This window comes from Schistocerca gregaria, chromosome 10 (assembly GCF_023897955.1).
Source record: "Schistocerca gregaria isolate iqSchGreg1 chromosome 10, iqSchGreg1.2, whole genome shotgun sequence".
Classification (NCBI taxonomy): Eukaryota; Metazoa; Arthropoda; class Insecta; order Orthoptera; family Acrididae; genus Schistocerca; species Schistocerca gregaria.
In genome coordinates this window covers 32,774,687-32,800,340 of record NC_064929.1, presented here as the reverse complement: position 1 = coordinate 32,800,340, position 25,654 = coordinate 32,774,687, and the positions used below count along the sequence as shown (strand labels likewise).

At 48.0% G+C, this 25,654-nt stretch overlaps 1 non-coding gene across 1 annotated transcript; it reads right to left on the bottom strand.

Annotated features, from left to right (window-relative positions):
- Positions 1-18,380: 18,380 nt before the first annotated feature.
- Positions 18,381-18,453, bottom strand: Trnat-agu (transfer RNA threonine (anticodon AGU)). The gene has a single exon. It is a non-coding gene; the product is annotated as a tRNA-Thr (tRNA).
- Between the last annotated feature and the right edge of the window lie 7,201 nt (positions 18,454-25,654).

The following is a 25,654-nucleotide window of genomic DNA, read 5'->3' as shown; positions in this document are numbered from 1 at the left end:
TATTGTTCCCAGTACCTCTCGCATACTAAGCGAGCGCTCTACCATCTGAGCTACGCCCGCCCCTCCGAAGACTAATGGTGCTACAAACAGCCATATACACGACACAGACCCTTGCACTCCCATTATTCAGCAGACAAACACTACTCTCTATGTATCCGTTAGGGTGTCTTTCAGGTTTCGTGCATTCTGTATCGAATCGTAGTTGGCCACAATGAAAGTGGCACGTATAACGTCGAAAATAGAGTTCGGACACCGCTCTGAGTAAGACGAACGTGTTGTCCACCCTCTAGACTTCAATGAGGTTAAGCCGTGATACCTATGACAGATCTGCACTCGATGACACCTCGATAACAGCCGGTCCCCACACTTACATCTTGCTCTCCTTACGTCAGTATACATCATATCAGTCTGTGACGCTGGCTTTGCAACATCTTGCGTGCCTTTAGGTTCGCCGCGACCAACACTTACCATGCACTGACCACAAAAAATGGAGGCGCCGCGGCTTGAACCCTGCACCTTTCACATACGAAGCGAACGCTCTACCAACTGAGCTACGCCCCATGCATGACCAAACTGCGCTATTCCCCATTCTTTGCGACTCTGATGCGCACGGACACGATGGTTGGTTGGCTTGTAGCGGTGAAGGGAGCAGAGTACAAAGGCGCGGACACGTTCATATACACAAAAGTTCCAAGTAGTTTCGATGCTCTGGTATTACAAATGCAAATTCCGTCTGTTTTTAACGTCTTAAATTGAAAGAGCCGTCACAAATTGCTCCGTTTTCACTCCTTGTCGCCAATCATACAGCACCTGAGGTAACAAACACATCTCGAGCCCCATTGTGCACTCCATTATTCATGCCAACTCAGTGCCTCGCTCTTTACTACTGTGTGCTAATCTTGTCGTCCAACTGCAAAACACTGGGCCACAACAAGTTTCCGCGTCTCCATTGCACTGCGCATACTACAAATCGCTCCCCAAACTTGGCACTCACCCACGCAGCCGTCTTTTCCGACTTTCCATGACGCTCACACTAGTGACAGCATTAATTATAGTTCGACGTCGCGCCAAAGCGAATGAGCACATTTCGCCTACGGCTTAGGCCGCCCTCCTAGAGTGGCTGCTCGGTGTCTGCAGGCAGCGAGGGTCTGCTAGTTTCCTGTGTTCGCACCTATGTCACCTGTGCTTGCTTGTCAGAGACAGACTATCGCAAAACATACAACTCGCTCCATGAATTGATTGCTACGGCATCTGTTATCAGCAGTCACAACTAGCAACACCAGTAGCAGCTGACTGCACGCAAAGAATAGGAATGTGCAGTGGGATTTACGTGAACTCGGCGCAAGGCAGATCTTTCCGACATAGGCTTGAGAATCTTACGGGAACACTTGTACTGTTTCTAAATAAAGTGTAGACGTGGGAGGAGGGTGCTTCCCGAGCACTAATAACAGCACGCTTGCCAATTGTGGATGCTAATCATTCGCTTGTATCTTCCTAGACACATCTTCAGGCTGAGAATTATTCCACTTGCATGGCAAGGTGCGCATGTAGGTGTGTTAAAAATTCTGGAGGCACTGGGTATTGATCCCAGTACCTCTCGCATACTAAGCGAGCGCTCTATCATCTGAGCTACGCCCGCCCCTCCGACGACTAATGGTGCTACATACAGCTAATAGACGATACAGACCCTTGCACTCCCATTATTTAGCAGACAAACACTACTCTCTATGTATCCGTTAGGGTGTCTTTCAGGTTTCGTGCATTCTGTATCGAATCGTAGTTGGCCACAATGAAAGTGGCACGTATAACGTCGAAAATAGAGTTCGGACACCGCTCTGAGTAAGACGAACGTGTTGTCCACCCTCTAGACTTCAATGAGGTTAAGCCGTGATACCTAAGACAGATCTGCACTCGATGACACCTCGATAACAGCCGGTCCCCACACTTACATCTTGCTCTCCTTACGTCAGTATACATCATATCAGTCTGTGACGCTGGCTTTGCAACATCTTGCGTGCCTCTAGGTTCGCCGCGACCAACACTTACCATGCACTGACCACAAAAAATGGAGGCGCCGCGGCTTGAACCCTGCACCTTTCACATGCGAAGCGAACGCTCTACCAACTGAGCTACGCCACATGCACGACCAACCTGCGCTATTCACCATTCTTTGCGAGTCTGATGCGCACGGACACGATGGTTGGTTGGTTTATAGCGGTGAAGGGAGCAGAGTACAAAGGCGCGGACACGTTCATATACACAAAAGTTCCAAGTAGTTTCGATGCTCTGGTATTACAAATGCAAATTCCGTCTGTTTTTAACGTCTTAAATTGAAAGAGCTGTCACAAATTGCTCCGTTTTCACTCCTTGTCGACAATCATACAGCACCTGAGGTAACAAACACATCTCGAGCCCCATTGTGCACTCCATTATTCATGCCAACTCAGTGCCTCGCTCTTTACTACTGTGTACTAATCTTGTCCAACTGCAAAACACTGGGCCACAACAAGTTTCCGCGTCTCCATTGCACTGCGCATACTACAAAACGCTCCCCAAACTTGGCACTCACCCACGCAGCCGAATTTTCCGACTTTCCATGACGCTCACGCACCGCTCACGCTAGTGACATCATTATTTATAATTCGACGTCGCGCCAAAGCGAATGAGCACATTTCGCCTACGGCTTAGGCCGCCCTCCTAGAGTGGCTGCTCGGTGTCTGCAGGCAGCGAGGGTCTGCTAGCTTCCTGTGTTCGCACCTATGTCACCTGTGCTTGCTTGTCAGAGACAGACTATCGCAAAACATACAACTCACTCCATGAATTGATTGCTACGGCATCTGTTATCAGCAGTCACAACTAGCAACACCAGTAGCAGCCGACTGCACGCAAAGAATAGGAATGTGCAGTGGGATTTACGTGAACTCGGCGCAAGGCAGATATTTCCGACATAGGCTTGAGAATCTTACGGGAACACTTGTACTGTTTCTAAATAAAGTGTAGGCGTGGGAGGAGGGTGCTTCCCGCGCACTAATAACAGCACGCTTGCCAATTGTGGATGCTAATCATTCGCTTGTATCTTCCTAGACACATCTTCAGGCTGAGAATTATTCCACTTGCATGGCAAGGTGCGCATGTAGGTGTGTTAAAAATTCTGGAGGTACTGGGTATTGATCCCAGTACCTCTCGCATACTAAGCGAGCGCTCTACCATCTGAGCTACGCCCGCCCCTCCGAAGACTAATGGTGCTACATACAGCCATATAGATGACACAGACCCTTGCACTCCCATTATTCAGCAGACAAACACTACTCTCTATGTATCCATTAGGGTGTCTTTCAGGTTTCGTGCATTCTGTATCGAATCGTAGTTGGCCACAATGAAAGTGGCACGTATAACGTCGAAAATAGAGTTCGGACACCGCTCTGAGTAAGACGAACGTGTTGTCCACCCTCTAGACTTCAATGAGGTTAAGCCGTGATACCTAAGACAGATCTGCACTCGATGACACCTCGATAACAGCCGGTCCCCACACTTACATCTTGCTCTCCTTACGTCAGTATACATCATATCAGTCTGTGACGCTGGCTTTGCAACATCTTGCGTGCCTTTAGGTTCGCCGCGACCAACACTTACCATGCACTGACCACAAAAAATGGAAGCGCCGCGGCTTGAACCCTGCACCTTTCACATACGAAGCGAACGCTCTACGAACTGAGCTACGCCCCATGCACGACCAAACTGCGCTATTCCCCATTCTTTGCGACTCTGATGCGCACGGACACGATGGTTGTTTGGTTTGTAGCGGTGAAGGGAGCAGAGTACAAAGGCGCGGACACGTTCATATACACAAAAGTTCCAAGTAGTTTCGATGCTCTGGTATTACAAATGCAAATTCCGTCTGTTTTTAACGTCTTAAATTGAAAGAGCCGTCACAAATTGCTCCGTTTTCACTCCTTGTCGACAATCATACAGCACCTGAGGTAACAAACACATCTCGAGCCCCATTGTGCACTCCATTATTCATGCCAACTCAGTGCCTCGCTCTTTACTACTGTGTACTAATCTTGTCGTCCAACTGCAAAACACTGGGCCACAACAAGCTTCCGCGTCTCCATTGCACTGCGCATACTACAAATCGCTCCCCAAACTTGGCACTCACCCACGCAGCCGTCTTTTCCGACTTTCCATGACGCTCACGCTAGTGACAGCATTATTTATAGTTCGACGTCGCGCCAAAGCGAATGAGCACATTTCGCCTACGGCTTAGGCCGCCCTCCTAGAGTGGCTGCTCGGTGTCTGCAGGCAGCGAGGGTCTGCTAGTTTCCTGTGTTCGCACCTATGTCACCTGTGCTTGCTTGTCAGAGACAGACTATCGCAAAACATACAACTCGCTCCATGAATTGATTGCTACGGCATCTGTTATCAGCAGTCACAACTAGCAACACCAGTAGCAGCTGACTGCACGCAAAGAATAGGAATGTGCAGTGGGATTTACGTGAACTCGGCGCAAGGCAGATCTTTCCGACATAGGCTTGAGAATCTTACGGGAACACTTGTACTGTTTCTAAATAAAGTGTAGACGTGGGAGGAGGGTGCTTCCCGAGCACTAATAACAGCACGCTTGCCAATTGTGGATGCTAATCATTCGCTTGTATCTTCCTAGACACATCTTCAGGCTGAGAATTATTCCACTTGCATGGCAAGGTGCGCATGTAGGTGTGTTAAAATTTCTGGAGGCACTGGGTATTGATCCCAGTACCTCTCGCATACTAAGCGAGCGCTCTACCATCTGAGCTACGCCCGCCCCTCCGACGACTAATGGTGCTACATACAGCTAATAGACGATACAGACCCTTGCACTCCCATTATTCAGCAGACAAACACTACTCTCTATGTATCCGTTAGGGTGTCTTTCAGGTTTCGTGCATTCTGTATCGAATCGTAGTTGGCCACAATGAAAGTGGCACGTATAACGTCGAAAATAGAGTTCGGACACCGCTCTGAGTAAGACGAACGTGATGTCCACCCTCTAGACTTCAATGAGGTTAAGCCGCGATACCTAAGACAGATCTGCACTCGATGACACCTCGATAACAGCCGGTCCCCACACTTACATCTTGCTCTCCTTACGTCAGTATACATCATATCAGTCTGTGACGCTGGCTTTGCAACATCTTGCGTGCCTTTAGGTTCGCCGCGACCAACACTTACCATGCACTGACCACAAAAAAATGGAGGCGCCGCGGCTTGAACCCTGCACCTTCCACATGCGAAGCGAACGCTCTACCAACTGAGCTACGCCCCATGCACGACCAAACTGCGCTATTCCCCATACTTTGCGACTCTGATGCGCACGGACAGGATGGTTGGTTGGTTTGTAGCGGTGAAGGGAGCAGAGTACAAAGGCGCGGACACGTTCATATACACAAAAGTTCCAAGTAGTTTCGATGCTCTGGTATTACAAATGCAAATTCCGTCTGTTTTTAACGTCTTAAATTGAAAGAGCCGTCACAAATTGCTCCGTTTTCACTCCTTGTCGACAATCATACAGCACCTGAGGTAACAAACACATCTCGAGCCCCATTGTGCACTCCATTATTCATGCCAACTCAGTGCCTCGCTCTTTACTACTGTGTACCAATCTTGTCGTCCAACTGCAAAATACTGGGCCACAACAAGTTTCCGCGTCTCCATTGCACTGCGAATACTACAAAACGCTCCCCAAACTTGGCATCACCCACGCAGCCGACTTTTCCGACTTTCCACGACGCTCACGCTAGTGACAGCATTATTTATAGTTCGACGTCGCGCCAAAGCGAATGAGCACATTTCGCCTACGGCTTAGGCCGCCCTCCTAGAGTGGCTGCTCGGTGTCTGCAGGCAGCGAGGGTCTGCTAGTTTCCTGTGTTCGCACCTATGTCACCTGTGCTTGCTTGTCAGAGACAGACTATCGCAAAACATACAACTCGCTCCATGAATTGATTGCTACGGCATCTGTTATCAGCAGTCACAACTAGCAACACCAGTAGCAGCCGACTGCACGCAAAGAATAGGAATGTGCAGTGGGATTTACGTGAACTCGGCGCAAGGCAGATCTTTCCGACATAGGCTTGAGAATCTTACGGGAACACTTGTACTGTTTCTAAATAAAGTGTAGGCGTGGGAGGAGGGTGCTTCCCGCGCACTAATAACAGCACGCTTGCCAATTGTGGATGCTAATCATTCGCTTGTATCTTCCTAGACACATCTTCAGGCTGAGAATTATTCCACTTGCATGGCAAGGTGCGCCTGTAGGTGTGTTAAAAATTCTGGAGGCACTGGGTATTGATCCCAGTACCTCTCGCATACTAAGCGAGCGCTCTACCATCTGAGCTACGCCCGCCCCTCCGAAGACTAATGGTGCTACATACAGCCATATACACGACACAGACCCTTGCACTCCCATTATTCAGCAGACAAACACTACTCTCTATGTATCCGTTAGGGTGTCTTTCAGGTTTCGTGCATTCTGTATCGAATCGTAGTTGGCCACAATGAAAGTGGCACGTATAACGTCGAAAATAGAGTTCGGACACCGCTCTGAGTAAGACGAACGTGTTGTCCACCCTCTAGACTTCAATGAGGTTAAGCCGTGATACCTAAGACAGATCTGCACTCGATGACACCTCGATAACAGCCGGTTCCCACACTTACATCTTGCTCTCCTTACGTCAGTATACATCATATCAGTCTGTGATGCTGGCTTTGCAACATCTTGCGTGCCTTTAGGTTCGCCGCGACCAACACTTACCATGCACTGACCACAAAAAATGGAGGCGCCGCGGCTTGAACCCTGCACCTTTCACATGCGAAGCGAACGCTCTACCAACTTTTTTTTTTTTTTTTTTTTTTTTTTTGGGCCTTCCATCACCCCTTTTAGCCCATCCTTGCGCTCTCCATAATTCGCCTTCATCGGCGTCGGCTTCTCACGCCATGTACATTACCATAAACTGATGAGACGAAGTTAATCCCTTTATCGTGGAGAAACTAATGTACCCCTTCTTTGGGCTTATTGATAATGTGAAAAAAGAATGAAGTCTTCAGTAGGTAGAAACAGAAGTTATGTTCAGTTTGTTTCCTTCTTCATCGCTGTTTTTTGTTGTCACACTTAAAGCAAATAGTCTTCCTTGACAAAGAAACGTCAGAGGGCATTTCGAAACTGCCTCTTCTCTCTGAAAATGCTTAAAAAACAAACCATATTCGGTGAGAAGCAACTATTTATAATGGCTTCTTGAAAAATAAATTAATAAACGTTGAACTCAAAGAACGGCAATTCCGGTAAAAACTAAAAAAATTTTTTTTTTTTTTTCTTCACGATTGTTAAGTAAGTTAGTAGTGGTGAACACTCTCTTACGTTTGTCTTCTGTGTCCGCAGATATTTCTTGTTAATTCTTTTACATCAAGGTCTTGATTAAAAAATTTGCGTATGTTTCTTTATATTTACTAGTCTTCAGTAACATGTGATGCTCAGTTAGCAGGGAGATCCAAAAATCCTCTTGGCTTTTCTCTTCCTTCGTGAAGAGGTAATGGACCGTTGCCGCTTTCAGCCAATTGACTGCGTTGCGTTTCGTGTTAGGAAAGGGTACATCATCCGGTGTCAAAAAGTCCGCAGGCGTTATAGCGTTAGGTGACGTTCGAAGGATGAGTGCCAGCTTTCGTCGGACATTCAGCCAGATATCTTTAACCTTGTCGCACACGAAACGATGTTCTTCGTTATCAATTAAACTACACGTTGCACACAAAGGCGAATCCGCTAAGTGGATCGAATGAAGTTTCGAGTTTGTTGCAACTTTCCTATTTACAACAAAGTACCATGTTGCTTTCAGATGAGTAGCTAAGTTACGGTTATGAATATTTGCCCATATCACTTTCCAGTTAGAACATGGATAGTTTTGTTCTATTTTGTTGTTCTTCTTTTCTCCCATCAATTTGCCATATATTTCTTTTACGTTTGTCATGTCTTTTTCCGGAATTCTTGAACGTAGGTAGCTATATTCTATTAAAAACCATCGTAAATGGTAAAGTCCGCTCGGTATGTGCTGCACATTAATGGGTGGAGAGAGGTCATCTGGAGCTATTTCAGATAGCAAGTGCGCGGCGATACAGCTGCCGGATTGTCTCCATTGTTGAAACGTATTGGAGATGTACAGAGCCTGCGACTTTTTAGTAACATTCGTTAAGTTTAAGCCGCCATTATTAGTGGCGAGCGTCAGAGTGTCATACTGGATTTTAAATATGTGGCCACGGCTCACAAAATAGCCTATTGCTGACATAATTTGTTTGGCGATGCCGGCGGGTATTGTCAGTATCTGGGCGACATAATTGACTTTGGAAGTAATAGAGACGTTCGCTAAAGACACTCTCTGAATGTCATTTAATTGTCGAATACTATGTGTCCGTACACTAGCTCGTATGGTAGTTAGTACTTGTCTATAGTTGGCCGCAATAGTTTGACGTATATTTTTTCGGAAATCAATGCCGAGACACTTCAAGGCTGTTAGCTCACGTAACTGACCGTGTGTGCGCATGCCAATGCCACATCCGATATTGAATATGCCGGACTTGGTTTTGTTTAACCTCGCGGCTGACGCTCGTTCGTATTTTTCTATTATGTGCATTGCCGTCTCGACTTCCGCTACATTCATAACGAGAAACCCAACATCGTCCACATAAGCTTTACATATTATTTTGTTTCCTCGTATTTGCAATCCTTGTAACCGCTGAGTCAAGGTAGCGAGCAAAGGTTCGATGGCCATGGCAAAAAGTGCCATGGACAACGGACAACCTTGCCTGACGGAACATGCGATCTCGACTGGCCGGCTAGGCTGTCCATTTATGATGATTCTGGAGGAGTTATTCGTTACCAAACGTCGTATGAGGTCGACGAATCTCGGCGGAAAACCCATTGCGCCCATCGTTTTCAGGAGGTAGGAGTGGCTGATCCTGTCGAAGGCTTTATCGAAATCTAACGACACGATGGCACATTTTAGTCGACATACTTCTGCTATTGAAATTATGTCGCGGTAGTCGGACAGCGCCTGCTGAATTTTCCTATCTTTGCCCACGCTAGACTGATATGGGCCGGTGACGCTGGCCATTACATTTTTAAGTCTGTGGGCTAAGAGCCGCGAAAAAATTTTATAGTCACTGTTCAACAGAGTGATTGGTCTCAAATTTCCAATTTTCTTGCCAGCCGATTTTTTTGCGATTAACACTATCATACCTTCACGAAAATCTTTCGGTATCTCCTTATTGAGGTTCAGAAGTTCATTACAGATGCATGTAATTCTATGTTTTATATGTTCCCAGAAGACTTGATAAAATTCTGCTGGTATGCCGTCAGCTCCAGGGGATTTATTTTTTGCACTTTGATAGACAGCATAGTGTACATCGTCTTCGGTCGCCTCCGCTATTAGAGCTTCCGCGTACGCGTTACCAACGCGTCCTTGCAGGTGGGTCAGTAAATCGTCCTGTGATTTTTCGTCTACCTCTTTATGTGAAAACAAGTTGTCGAAATGGGTTAGTATTTCTGCTTTTATGTCGTTGTGCATTGTCAAGGTGGTTCCATTATCAGTTTTAAGCTCCGTCAGTATTTTGCGGAATCCTCGTTTAGTTTCACGAAAAACATGATATATCGAAGTGGCTTCTTTTTGCGCCACAGTCTCTGCTCTTGACCTTATTTGGTATCCTTCAAGCTGTTGTCGCCTTAATGTCAGTATTTTTGCCTGGAATTTTTTAATTCTCCCATGGTTCCCAATAGCTGTAGCACCTTGCAGGTAGAGTTCTCGGAGACAATGAAAGTAAAATTCTATCGTTCTTTTCCGCCAAAAGCTCTTCTCCCGGGAGTAGTTGATGAAACATCTCCGGATCTGAGGTTTGGCGCATTTGAGCCACCAATCCAAGGTCGAGTGGTAAGAGCTGAGTTTGGTCTCGCAGGCTCTCCAAGTGGTGAGAAAGGCTTCTCGACAGGCAGGATCTTTTAAGTGTGAAACATTAAGTTTCCATGGGCCTTTATATCGACAGGTTCCTTGTCGTTCCAAATTTAATGTGCATATATATGCAGCGTGGTCCGAAAAAACGGTTGGCCAAACTTCAGACTGCAGGATGCGGTGTGTCAGATTGGGCGAGACATACATTCGATCCAACCGGCTCGCTGAATGATTAGTGAGGTGGGTAAAGCCGGGTGCCGCGCCGTGCTTTTGCTCCGACGAATCAGTTAAACGGAGGTCGGTGACGATACGTTCCAGGTCCGGCGATTTGTTGTAGTTCGGAGTTTGGTCTTTGGCATGTATGACACTGTTAAAGTCGCCTCCAAGGATGGTATGGGTGCAGTGTACACCAAACAAAGGAACAATTCCCTCCTTAAAAAACTGTGCTCGTTGGCACCGATTGGTAGAACCAGATGGGGCATAGACATTAATAATCCTGGTGTTATAAAGCGTGCCGGCAATGCCTCTGCCGTTAGGCAGTTTTGTTACGTCTGTAATGACGACGCCCTCTTTGAAAAGAAATGCGGTACCCAAATCACATCCAATTCCAGGATTGACTATAGCATTATACCCCTGTATGAAGTCAAGTTCGATGTTTGTTACTTCTTGTAAAAACAAAATGTCCACATCAGCTGCATACAGGAAATCTTTTAAATTTTGTAAATTAAATGGGCTACAAATTTTATTGATATTCAGCGTAGCGATCTTATAGGCCTGCAACGGAACTACGTTAGCCAAGACGGGAGTGTAATTAGGAAAAACTCTGGCAACATATCATTTCGAAAAAACATTAAGAAATCTGACCCGAGAGACATGTGGACACAAGTCAGTAAAACCGTTCAGACTAGAAATATTCATGACTTGGGAAGGGATCAGTCGGCTTCTCCGTGTCTGGGACAGTATCCGTCGCGGCGATGACATTCAAGACGACGTCATCGCGTGGTGTGGCCATCGTGGTGACTGTAACGGTTCCTGTGGTGTCCATAATTTCGTCCTCCTTTGTAGTGTCGTCGACATCGTCTGCCCACGGATTCGACAGCCCTGTCATCGGTTCGTCATTAAGTGGTGCACTATATTCAGGTGTTTGCTGGTGATTTTTATCTTCGGTTCGGGTAATTGCTACGTCATCGGAGGGCAAACTGGCAGAACCGGAGGTACTATCCAAGGACACAGGGTCTTCGTTAGATGACTGCTGATTGCACTGCAAGTTCTCAGATGCAGATTGACGTATTTTGCCCCCTATTTGCTTCGCCTGTTCACGCAGTTGTGGTGCAGTCTGCTCTGCACCTTGACGCGCGATCCTCCGTTTTTTAGATTTCTTGGGAGATGCGTCTCGTGGTGGACTTTGGACGGTACCTGAAGAAGCCTCAGGTTGCAAAGTAGCACTACTCGAAGTGACTGACGCCAGGTCTGATTTCATTGCACTTGACGGGCTGTGGTCAGTGCCTAAGGCAGCTGCAGGATTCGGAAGAGCACCACTAGAAACGGCTGGTTGCGAGTCCGTTTTCTGTGCACCTGATACGCTTTTGATACCTCCTAAAGAAGCTCCAGGATGCAGAGGAGCACTACCCGAAGCGACTGAGGTCGCGTCCGTATCCATTGCCTCATTGGGCGATTCCACGGCGACAAGGGCAGGAGCAGATATGTCTTCGTAGGAGGGTTGAGTGTCTACAGATGCTACACCTGAGTCGGTCGGTTGGTCGGTCGCTTGTGGGTCGGTATTCGTAGTAACTTCGGGGGGCGCAGTGGCACTTGCAAAACCGCGCGCTACGGCGACATATGTCACGGGCAGCGTTGACATAGCAGGGGGCCTGACGGCATCGCCGGCAGGCAGTTGCGCCACTCGCCTTTGAACACATTCTGCACGAACGTGGCCTGGCAAATTACAGACAGCACACGTTTTCGGTTGGTCATCATACATCACAACAGCTCTATATCCGCAGACGTTTATAAACGACGGAATGTGCTTCTGCAATTCGACTTTTAATTGGCGCACACCATTCAAAACAGGGAATTTGTGTGCAGCAGACCACCGTTCGGCAATATTACTCAAAACTTTCCCGTATGGAGCAATAACTGCATTTATCTGGTCACTTGTAATTTCAAAGGGAAGTTCAAAGACTCGCACGGTCCGAATACCTAGACCAGCATGGGCAACGGTAACCTCCCCAACATTTCCGTCAGCATGTTTAAATTTCAGAATGCCACCACAAGATCGAACTATCCTTTCACACAATTCTGGACTGGCAAGTTTCACGAAAACCACACTGTTCATAATCGAGAAATGTATGCCGATAATATCATCAAGTCCTATTTTAACGTCATCCTCTAACCACTGTTCTACATCAAATGACCTCGGTCGGACAAAGTTGCGATCAAACGTGAATTTCAAAGTATCTTTTCGTTGCGGTTGCGACATCTCTTAATTCTTTTTCATGTCTACACAAATACTATAGACAGCGACGCGTTGCAGCAAGAGCAGAGACTTACCACGCGGAGCTAACGCAGCACAGCACACAGCACGGCACGTCCGACCTCCAGCGCAGCCGCTGGCTGACTACCAACTGAGCTACGCCCCATGCACGACCAAACTGCGCTATTCCCCACTCTTTGCGACTCTGATGCGCACGGACACGATGGTTGGTTGGTTTGTAGCGGTGAAGGGAGCAGAGTACAAAGGCGCGGACACGTTCATATACACAAAAGTTCCAAGTAGTTTCGATGCTCTGGTATTACAAATGCAAATTCCGTCTGTTTTTAACGTCTTAAATTGAAAGAGCCGTCACAAATTGCTCCGTTGTCACTCCTTGTCGACAATCATACAGCACCTGAGGTAACAAACACATCTCGAGCCCCATTGTGCACTCCATTATTCATGCCAACTCAGTGCCTCGCTCTTTACTACTGTGTACCAATCTTGTCGTCCAACTGCAAAACACTGGGCCACAACAAGTTTCCGCGTCTCCATTGCACTGCGCATACTACAAAACGCTTCCCAAACTTGGCACTCACCCACGCAGCCGTCTTTTCCGACTTTCCATGACGCTCACGCAACGCTCACACTAGTGACAGCATTATTTATAGTTCGACGTCGCACCAAAGCGAATGAGCACATTTCGCCTACGGCTTAGGCCGCCCTCCTAGAGTGGCTGCTCGGTGTTTGCAGGCAGCGAGGGTCTGCTAGCTCCCTGTGTTCGCACCTATGTCACCTGTGCTTGCTTGTCAGAGACAGACTATCGCAAAACATACAACTCGCTCCATGAATTGATTGCTACGGCATCTGTTATCAGCAGTCACAACTAGCAACACCAGTAGCAGCCGACTGCACGCAAAGAATAGGAATGTGTAGTGGGATTTACGTGAACTCGGCGCAAGGCAGATCTTTCCGACATAGGCTTGAGAATCTTACGGGAACACTTGTACTGTTTCTAAATAAAGTGTAGGCGTGGGAGGAGGGTGCTTCCCGAGCACTAATAACAGCACGCTTGCCAATTGTGGATGCTAATCATTCGCTTGTATCTTCCTAGACACATCTTCAGGCTGAGAATTATTCCACTTGCATGGCAAGGTGCGCATGTAGGTGTGTTAAAAATTCTGGAGGCACTGGGTATTGATCCCATTACCTCTCGCATACTAAGCGAGCGCTCTACCATCTGAGCTACGCCCGCCCCTCCGAAGACTAATGGTGCTACATACAGCTAATAGACGATACAGACCCTTGCACTCCCATTATTCAGCAGACAAACACTACTCTCTATGTATCCGTTAGGGTGTCTTTCAGGTTTCATGCATTCTGTATCGAATCGTAGTTGGCCACAATGAAAGTGGCACGTATAACGTCGAAAATAGAGTTCGGACACCGCTCTGAGTAAGACGAACGTGTTGTCCACCCTCTAGACTTCAATGAGGTTAAGCCGTGATACCTAAGACAGATCTGCACTCGATGACACCTCGATAACAGCCGGTCCCCACACTTACATCTTGCTCTCCTTACGTCAGTATACATCATATCAGTCTGTGACGCTGGCTTTGCAACATCTTGCGTGCCTTTAGGTTCGCCGCGACCAACACTTACCATGCACTGACCACAAAAAATGGAGGCGCCGCGGCTTGAACCCTGCACCTTTCACATGCGAAGCGAACGCTCTACCAACTGAGCTACGCCACATGCACGACCAAACTGCGCTATTCCCCATTCTTTGCGACTCTGATGCGCACGGACACGATGGTTGGTTGGTTTGTAGCGGTGAAGGGAGCAGAGTACAAAGGCGCCGACACGTTCATATACACAAAAGTTCCAAGTAGTTTCGATGCTCTGGTATTACAAATGCAAATTCCGTCTGTTTTTAACGTCTTAAATTGAAAGAGCCGTCACAAATTGCTCCGTTTTCACTCCTTGTCGACAATCATACAGCACCTGAGGTAACAAACACATCTCGAGCCCCATTGTGCACTCCATTATTCATGCCAACTCAGTGCCTCGCTCTTTACTACTGTGTACTAATCATGTCGTCCAACTGCAAAACACTGGGCCACAACAAGTTTCCGCGTCTCCATTGCACTGCGCATACTACAAAACGCTCCCCAAACTTGGCAGTCACCCACGCAGACGACTTTTCCGACTTTCCATGACGCTCACGCAACGCTCACGCTAGTGACAGCATTATTTATAGTTCGACGTCACGCCAAAGCGAATGAGCACATTTCGCCTACGGCTTAGGCCGCCCTCCTAGAGTGGCTGCTCGGTGTCTGCAGGCAGCGAGGGTCTGCTAGTTTCCTGTGTTCGCACCTATGTCACCTGTGCTTGCTTGTCAGAGACAGACTATCGCAAAACATACAACTCGCTCCATGAATTGATTGCTACGGCATCTGTTATCAGCAGTCACAACTAGCAACACCAGTAGCAGCCGACTGCACGCAAAGAATAGGAATGTGCAGTGGGATTTACGTGAACTCGGCGCAAGGCAGATCTTTCCGACATAGGCTTGAGAATCTTACGGGAACACTTGTACTGTTTCTAAATAAAGTGTAGGCGTGGGAGGAGGGTGCTTCCCGCGCACTAATAACAGCACACTTGCCAATTGTGGATGCTAATCATTCGCTTGTATCTTCCTAGACACATCTGCAGGCTGAGAATTATTCCACTTGCATGGCAAGGTGCGCATGTAGGTGTGTTAAAAATTCTGGAGGCACTGGGTATTGATCCCAGTACCTCTCGCATACTAAGCGAGCGCTCTACCATCTGAGCTACGCCCGCCCCTCCGAAGACTAATGGTGCTACATACAGCCATATAGACGACACCGACCCTTGCACTCCCATTATTCAGCAGACAAACACTACTCTCTATGTATCCGTTAGGGTGTCTTTCAGGTTTCGTGCATTCTGTATCGAATCGTAGTTGGCCACAATGAAAGTGGCACGTATAACGTCGAAAATAGAGTTCGGACACCGCTCTGAGTAAGACGAACGTGTTGTCCACCCTCTAGACTTCAATGAGGTTAAGCCGTGATACCTAAGACAGATCTGCACTCGATGACACCTCGATAACAGCCGGTTCCCACACTTACATCTTGCTCTCCTTACGTCAGTATACATCATATCAGTCTGTGATGCTGGCTTTGCAACATCTTGCGTGCCTTTAGGTTCGCCGCGACCAACACTTACCATGCACTGACCACAAAAAATGGAGGCGCCGCGGCTTGAACCCTGCACCTTTCACATGCGAAGCGAACGCTCTACCAACTGAGCTACGCCCCATGCACGACCAAACTGCGCTATTCCCCACTCTTTGCGACTCTGATGCGCACGGACACGATGGTTGGTTGGTTTGTAGCGGTGAAGGGAGCAGAGTACAAAGGCGCGGACACGTTCATATACACAAAAGTTCCAAGTAGTTTCGATGCTCTGGTATTACAAATGCAAATTCCGTCTGTTTTTAACGTCTTAAATTGAAAGAGCCGTCACAAATTGCTCCGTTTTCACTCCTTGTCGACAATCATACAGCACCTGAGGTAACAAACACATCTCGAGCCCCATTGTGCACTCCATTATTCATGCCAACTCAGTGCCTCGCTCTTTACTACTGTGTACCAATCTTGTCGTCCAACTACAAAAGACTGGGCCACAACAAGTTTCCGCGTCTCCATTGCACTGCGCATACTACAAAACGCTCCCCAAACTTGGCACTCACCCACGCAGCCGTCTTTTCCGACTTTCCTTGACGCTCACGCAACGCTCACACTAGTGACAGCATTATTTATAGTTCGACGTCGCACCAAAGCGAATGAGCACATTTCGCCTACGGCTTAGGCCGCCCTCCTAGAGTGGCTGCTCGGTGTGTGCAGGCAGCGAGGGTCTGCTAGCTCCCTGTGTTCGCACCTATGTCACCTGTGCTTGCTTGTCAGAGACAGACTATCGCAAAACATACAACTCGCTCCATGAATTGATTGCTACGGTATCTGTTATCAGCAGTCACAACTAGCAACACCAGTAGCAGCCGACTGCACGCAAAGAATAGGAATGTGTAGTGGGATTTACGTGAACTCGGCGCAAGGCAGATCTTTCCGACATAGGCTTGAGAATCTTACGGGAACACTTGTACTGTTTCTAAATAAAGTGTAGGCGTGGGAGGAGGGTGCTTCCCGAGCACTAATAACAGCACGCTTGCCAATTGTGGATGCTAATCATTCGCTTGTATCTTCCTAGACACATCTTCAGGCTGAGAATTATTCCACTTGCATGGCAAGGTGCGCATGTAGGTGTGTTAAAAATTCTGAAGGCACTGGGTATTGATCCCAGTACCTCTCGCATACTAAGCAAGCGCTCTACCATCTGAGCTACGCCCGCCCCTCCGAAGACTAATGGTGCTACATACAGCTAATAGACGATACAGACCCTTGCACTCCCATTATTCAGCAGACAAACACTACTCTCTATGTATCTGTTAGGGTGTCTTTCAGGTTTCATGCATTCTGTATCGAATCGTAGTTGGCCACAATGAAAGTGGCACGTATAACGTCGAAAATAGAGTTCGGACACCGCTCTGAGTAAGACGAACGTGTTGTCCACCCTCTAGACTTCAATGAGGTTAAGCCGTGATACCTAAGACAGATCTGCACTCGATGACACCTCGATAACAGCCGGTCCCCACACTTACATCTTGCTCTCCTTACGTCAGTATACATCATATCAGTCTGTGACGCTGGCTTTGCAACATCTTGCGTGCCTTTAGGTTCGCCGCGACCAACACTTACCATGCACTGACCACAAAAAATGGAGGCGCCGCGGCTTGAACCCTGCACCTTTCACATGCGAAGCGACCGCTCTACCAACTGAGCTACGCCACATGCACGACCAAACTGCGCTATTCCCCATTCTTTGCGACTCTGATGCGCACGGACACGATGGTTGGTTGGTTTGTAGCGGTGAAGGGAGCAGAGTACAAAGGCGCCGACACGTTCATATACACAAAAGTTCCAAGTAGTTTCGATGCTCTGGTATTACAAATGCAAATTCCGTCTGTTTTTAACGTCTTAAATTGAAAGAGCCGTCACAAATTGCTCCGTTTTCACTCCTTGTCGACAATCATACAGCACCTGAGGTAACAAACACATCTCGAGCCCCATTGTGCACTCCATTATTCATGCCAACTCAGTGCCTCGCTCTTTACTACTGTGTACCAATCTTGTCGTTCAACTGCAAAACACTGGGCCACAACAAGTTTCCGCGTCTCCATTTCACTGCGCATACTACAAAACGCTCCCCAAACTTGGCACTCACCCACGCAGCCGACTTTTCCGACTTTCCACGACGCTCACGCTAGTGACAGCATTATTTATAGTTCGACGTCGCGCCAAAACGAATGAGCACATTTCGCCTACGGCTTAGGCCGCCCTCCTAGTGTGGCTGCTCGGTGTCTGCAGGCAGCGAGGGTCTGCTAGCTTCCTGTGTTCGCACCTATGTCACCTGTGCTTGCTTGTCAGAGACAGACTATCGCAAAACAAACAACTCACTCCATGAATTGATTGCTACGGCATCTGTTATCAGCAGTCACAACTAGCAACACCAGTAGCAGCCGACTGCACGCAAAGAATAGGAATGTGCATTGGGATTTACGTGAACTCGGCGCAAGGCAGATCTTTCCGACATAGGCTTGAGAATCTTACGGGAACACTTGTACTGTTTCTAAATTAAGTGTAGGCGTGGGAGAAGGTTGCTTCCCGCGCACTAATAACAGCACGCTTGCCAATTATGGATGCTAATCATTCGCTTGTATCTTCCTAGACACATCTGCAGGCTGAGAATTATTCCACTTGCATGGCAAGATGCGCATGTAGGTGTGTTAAAAATTCTGTAGGCACTGGGTATTGATCCCAGTACCTCTCGCATACTAAGCGAGCGCTCTACCATCTGAGCTACGCCCGCCCCCCCGAAGACTAATGGTGCTACATACAGCCATATAGACGACACAGACCCTTGCACTCCCATTATTCAGCAGACAAACACTACTCTCTCTGTATCCGTTAGGGTGTCTTTCAGGTTTCGTGCATTCTGTATCGAATCGTAGTTGGCCACAATGAAAGTGGCACGTATAACGTCGAAAATAGAGTTCGGACACCGCTCTGAGTAAGACGAACGAGTTGTCCACCCTCTAGACTTCAATGAGGTTAAGCCGTGATACCTAAGACAGATCTGCACTCGATGACACCTCGATAACAGCCGGTCCCCACACTTACATCTTGCTCTCCTTACGTCAGTATACATCATATCAGTCTGTGACGCTGGCTTTGCAACATCTTGCGTGCCTTTAGGTTCGCCGCGACCAACACTTACCATGCACTGACCACAAAAAATAGAGGCGCCGCAGCTTGAACCCTGCACCTTTCACATGCGAAGCGAACGCTCTACCAACTGAGCTACGACACATGCACGACCAAATTGCGCTATTCCCCATTGTTTGCGACTCTGATGCGCACGGACACGAGGGTTGGTTGGTTTGTAGCGGTGAAGGGAGCAGAGTACAAAGGCGCGGACACGTTCATATACACAAAATTTCCAAGTAGTTTCGATGCTCTGGTATTACAAATGCAAATTCCGTCTGTTTTTAACGTCTTAAATTGAAAGAGCCGTCACAAATTGCTCCGTTTTCACTCCTTGTCGCCAATCATACAGAACCTGAGGTAACAAACACATCTCGAGCCCCATTGTGCACTCCATTATTCATGCCAACTCAGTGCCTCGCTCTTTACTACTGTGTACCAATCTTGTCGTTCAACTGCAAAACACTGGGCCACAACAAGTTTCCGCGTCTCCATTTCACTGCGCATACTACAAAACGCTCCCCAAACTTGGCACTCACCCACGCAGCCGACTTTTCCGACTTTCCACGACGCTCACGTTAGTGACAGCATTATTTATAGTTCGACGTCGCGCCAAAGCGAATGAGCACATTTCGCCTACGGCTTAGGCCGCCCTCCTAGTGTGGCTGCTCGGTGTCTGCAGGCAGCGAGGGTCTGCTAGCTTCCTGTGTTCGCACCTATGTCACCTGTGCTTGCTTGTCAGAGACAGACTATCGCAAAACATACAACTCACTCCATGAGTTGATTGCTACGGCATCTGTTATCAGCAGTCACAACTAGCAACACCAGTAGCAGCCGACTGCACGCAAAGAATAGGAATGTGCAGTGGGATTTACGTGAACTCGGCGCAAGGCAGATCTTTCCGACATAGGCTTGAGAATCTTACGGGAACACTTGTACTGTTTCTAAATAAAGTGTAGGCGTGGGAGGAGGGTGCTTCCCGCGCACTAATAACAGCACGCTTGCAAATTGTGGATGCTAATCATTCGCTTGTATCTTCCTAGACACATCTGCAGGCTGAGAATTATTCCACTTGCATGGCAAGGTGCGCATGTAGGTGTGTTAAAAATTCTGGAGGCATTGGGTATTGATCCCAGTACCTCTCGCATACTAAGCGAGCGCTCTACCATCTGAGCTACGCCCGGCCCTCCGAAGACTAATGGTGTTACATACAGCCATATAGACGACACAGACCCTTGCACTCCCATTATTCAGCAGACAAACACTACTCTCTATGTATCCGTTAGGGTGTCTTTCAGGTTTCGTGCATTCTGTATCGAATCGTAGTTGGCCACAATGAAAGTGGCACGTATAACGTCGAAAATAGAGTTGGGACACCGCTCTGAGTAAGACGAACGTGTTGTCCACCCTCTAGACTTCAATGAGTTAAGCCGTGATACCTAAGACAGATCTGCACTCGATGACACCTCGATAACAGCCGGTCCCCACACTTACATCTTGCTCTCCTTACGTCAGTATACATCATATCAGTCTGTGATGCTGGCTTTGCAATATCTTGCGTGCCTTTAGTTTCGCCGCGACCAACACTTACCATGCACTGACCACAAAAAATGGAGGCGCCGCGGCTTGAACCCTGCACCTTTCACATGCGAAGCGAACGCTCTACCAACTGAGCTACGCCCCATGCACGACCAAACTGCGCTATTTCCCACTCTTTGCGACTCTGATGCGCACGGACACGATGGTTGGTTGGTTTGTAGCGGTGAAGGGAGCAGAGTACAAAGGCGCGGACACGTTCATATACACAAAAGTTCCAAGTAGTTTCGATGCTCTGGTATTACAAATGCAAATTCCGTCTGTTTTTAATGTCTTAAATTGAAAGAGCCGTCACAAATTGCTCCGTTTTCACTCCTTGTCGACAATCATACAGCACCTGAGGTAACAAACACATCTCGAGCCCCATTGTGCACTCCATTATTCATGCCAACTCAGTGCCTCGCTCTTTACTACTGTGTACCAATCTTGTCGTCCAACTGCAAAACACTGGGCCACAACAAGTTTCCGCGTCTCCATTGCACTGCGCATACTACAAAACGTTCCCCAAACTTGGCACTCACCCACGCAGCCGACTTTTCCGACTTTCCATGACGCTCACGCAACGCTCACGCTAGTGACAGCATTATTTATAGTTCGACGTCGCGCCAAAACGAATGAGCACATTTCGCCTACGGCTTAGGCCGCCCTCCTAGTGTGGCTGCTCGGTGTCTGCAGGCAGCGAGGGTCTGCTAGCTTCCTGTGTTCGCACCTATGTCACCTGTGCTTGCTTGTCAGAGACAGACTATCGCAAAACATACAACTCACTCCATGAATTGATTGCTACGGCATCTGTTATCAGCAGTCACAACTAGCAACACCAGTAGCAGCCGACTGCACGCAAAGAATAGGAATGTGCAGTGGGATTTACGTGAACTCGGCGCAAGGCAGATCTTTCCGACATAGGCTTGAGAATCTTACGGGAACACTTGTACTGTTTCTAAATAAAGTGTAGGCGTGGGAGGAGGGTGCTTCCCGCCCACTATTAACAGCACGCTTGCAAATTGTGGATGCTAATCATTCGCTTGTATCTTCCTAGACACATCTGCAGGCTGAGAATTATTCTACTTGCATGGCAAGGTGCGCATGTAGGTGTGTTAAAAATTCTGGAGGCACTGGGTATTGATCCCAGTACCTCTCGCATACTAAGCGAGCGCTCTACCATCTGAGCTACGCCCGCCCCCCCGAAGACCAATGGTGCTACATACAGCCATATAGACGACACAGACCCTTGCACTCCCATTATTCAGCAGACAAACACTACTCTCTATGTATCCGTTAGGGTGTCTTTCAGGTTTCGTGCATTCTGTATCGAATCGTAGTTGGCCACAATGAAAGTGGCACGTATAAAGTCGAAAATAGAGTTCGGACACCGCTCTGAGTAAGACGAACGTGTTGTCCACCCTCTAGACCTCAATGAGGTTAAGCCGTGATACCTAAGACAGATCTGCACTCGATGACACCTCGATAACAGCCGGTCCCCACACTTACATCTTGCTCTCCTTACGTCAGTATACATCATATCAGTCTGTGACGCTGGCTTTGCAACATCTTGCGTGCCTTTAGGTTCGCCGCGACCAACACTTACCATGCACTGACCACAAAAAATGGAGGCGCCGCGGCTTGAACCCTGCACCTTTCACATGCGAAGCGAACGCTCTACCAACTGAGCTACGCCACATGCACGACCAAACTGCGCTATTCCCCATTCTTTGCGACTCTGATGCGCACGGACACGATGGTTGGTTGGTTTGTAGCGGTGAAGGGAGCAGAGTACAAAGGCGCGGACACGTTCGTATATACACAAAAGTTCCAAGTAGTTTCGATGCTCTGGTATTACAAATGCAAATTCCGTCTGTTTTTAACGTCTTAAATTGAAAGAGCCGTCACAAATTGCTCCGTTTTCACTCCTTGTCGACAATCATACAGCACCGGAGGTAACAAACACATCTCGAGCCCCATTGTGCACTCCATTATTCATGCCAACTCAGTGCCTCGCTCTTTACTACTGTGTACTAATCTTGTCGTCCAACTGCAAAACACTGGGCCACAACAAGTTTCCGCGTCTCCATTGCACTGTGCATACTACAAAACGCTCCCCAAACTTGGCACTCACCCACGCAGCCGACTTTTCCGACTTTCCACGACGCTCACGCTAGTGACAGCATTATTTATAGTTCGACGTCGCGCCAAAGCGAATGAGCACATTTCGCCTACGGCTTAGGCCGCCCTCCTAGTGTGGCTGCTCGGTGTCTGCAGGCAGCGAGGGTCTGCTAGCTTCCTGTGTTCGCACCTATGTCACCTGTGCTTGCTTGTCAGAGACAGACTATCGCAAAACATACAACTCACTCCATGAATTGATTGCTACGGCATCTGTTATCAGCAGTCACAACTAGCAACACCAGTAGCAGCCGACTGCACGCAAAGAATAGGAATGTGCAGTGGGATTTACGTGAACTCGGCGCAAGGCAGATCTTTCCGACATAGGCTTGAGAATCTTACGGGAACACTTGTACTGTTTCTAAATAAAGTGTAGGCGTGGGAGGATGGTGCTTCCCGCGCACTAATAACATCACGCTTGCCAATTGTGGATGCTAATCATTCGCTTGTATCTTCCTAGACACATCTGCAGGCTGAGAATTATTCCACTTGCATGGCAAGGTGCGCATGTAGGTGTGTTAAAAATTCTGGAGCCACTGGGTATTGATCCCAGTACCTCTCGCATACTAAGCGAGCGCTCTACCATCTGAGCTACGCCCGCCCGAAGACTAATGGTGCTACATACAGCCATATAGACGACACAGACCCTTGCACTCCCATTATTCAGCAGACAAACACTACTCTCTATGTATCCGTTAGGGTGTCTTTCAGGTTTCGTGCATTCTGTATCGAATCGTAGTTGGCCACAATGAAAGTGGCACCTATAACGTCGAAAATAGAGTTCGGACACCGCTCTGAGTAAGACGAACGTGTTGTCCACCCTCTAGACTTCAATGAGGTTAAGCCGTGATACCTAAGACAGATCTGCACTCGATGACACCTCGATAACAGCCGGTCCCCACACTTACATCTTGCTCTCCTTACGTCAGTATACATCATATCAGTCTGTGACGCCGGCTTTGCAACATCTTGCGTGCCTTTAGGTTCGCTGCGACCAACACTTACCATGCACTGACCACATAAAATAGAGGCGCCGCGGCTTGAACCCTGCACCTTTCACATGCGAAGCGAACGCTCTACCAACTGAGCTACGCCACATGCATGACCAAACTGCGCTATTCCCCATTCTTTGCGACTCTGATGCGCACGGACACGATGGTTGGTTGGTTTGTAGCGGTGAAGGGAGCAGAGTACAAAGGCGCGGACACGTTCATATACACAAAAGTTCCAAGTGGTTTCGATGCTCTGGTATTACAAATGCAAATTCCGTCTGTTTTTAACGTCTTAAATTGAAAGAGCCGTCACAAATTGCTCCGTTTTCACTCCTTGTCGACAATCATACAGCACCTGAGGTAACAAACACATCTCGAGCCCCATTGTGCACTCCATTATTCATGCCAACTCAGTGCCTCGCTCTTTACTACTGTGTACTAATCTTGTCGTCCAACTGCAAAACACTGGGCCACAACAAGTTTCCGCGTCTCCATTGCACTGCGCATACTACAAAACGCTCCCCAAACTTGGCACTCACCCACGCAGCCGACTTTTCCGACATTCCACGACGCTCACGCAACGCTCACGCTAGTGACAGCTTTATTTATAGTTCGACGTCGCGCCAAAGCGAATGAGCACATTTCGCCTACGGCTTAGGCCGCCCTCCTAGTGTGGCTGCTCGGTGTCTGCAGGCAGCGAGGGTCTGCTAGCTTCCTGTGTTCGCACCTATGTCACCTGTGCTTGCTTGTCAGAGACAGACTATCGCAAAACATACAACTCACTCCATGAATTGATTGCTACAGCATCTGTTATCAGCAGTCACAACTAGCAACACCAGTAGCAGCCGACTGCACGCAAAGAATAGGATTGTGCAGTGATATTTACGTGAACTCGGCGCAAGGCAGATCTTTCCGACATAGGCTTGAGAATCTTACGGGAACACTTGTACTGTTTCTAAATAAAGTGTAGGCGTGGGAGGAGGGTGCTTCCCGCGCACTAATAACAGCACGCTTGCAAATTGTGGATGCTAACCATTCGCTTGTATCTTCCTAGACACATCTGCAGGCTGAGAATTATTCCACTTGCATGGCAAGGTGCGCATGTAGGTGTGTTAAAAATTCTGGAGGCACTGGGTATTGATCCCAATACCTCTCACATACTAAGCGAGCGCTCTACCATCTGAGCTACGCCCGCCCGCCCGAAGACTAATGGTGCTACATACAGCCATATAGACGACACAGACCCTTGCACTCCCATTATTCAGCAGACAAACACTACTCTCTATGTATCCGTTAGGGTGTCTTTCAGGTTTCGTGCATTCTGTATCGAATCGTAGTTGGCCACAATGAAAGTGGCACGTATAACGTCGAAAATAGAGTTCGGACACCGCTCTGAGTAAGACGAACGTGTTGTCCACCCTCTAGACTTCAATGAGGTTAAGCCGTGATACCTAAGACAGATCTGCACTCGATGACACCTCGATAACAGCCGGTCACCACACTTACATCTTGCTCTCCTTACGTCAGTATACATCATATCAGTCTGTGACGCTGGCTTTGCAACATCTTGCGTGCCTTTAGGTTCGCCGCGACCAACACTTACCATGCACTGACCACAAAAAATAGAGGCGCCGCGGCTTGAACCCTGCATCTTTCACATGCGAAGCGAACGCTCTACCAACTGAGCTACGCCACATGCATGACCAAACTGCGCTATTCCCCATTCTTTGCGACTCTGATGCGCACGGACACGATGGTTGGTTGGTTTGTAGCGGTGAAGGGAGCAGAGTACAAAGGCGCGGACACGTTCATATACACAAAAGTTCCAAGTAGTTTCGATGCTCTGGTATTACAAATGCAAATTCCGTCTGTTTTTAACGTCTTAAATTGAAAGAGCCGTCACAAATTGCTCCGTTTTCACTCCTTGTCGACAATCATACAGCACCTGAGGTAACAAACACATCTCGAGCCCCATTGTGCACTCCATTATTCATGCCAACTCAGTGCCTCGCTCTTTACTACTGTGTACTAATCTTGTCGTCCAACTGCAAAACACTGGGC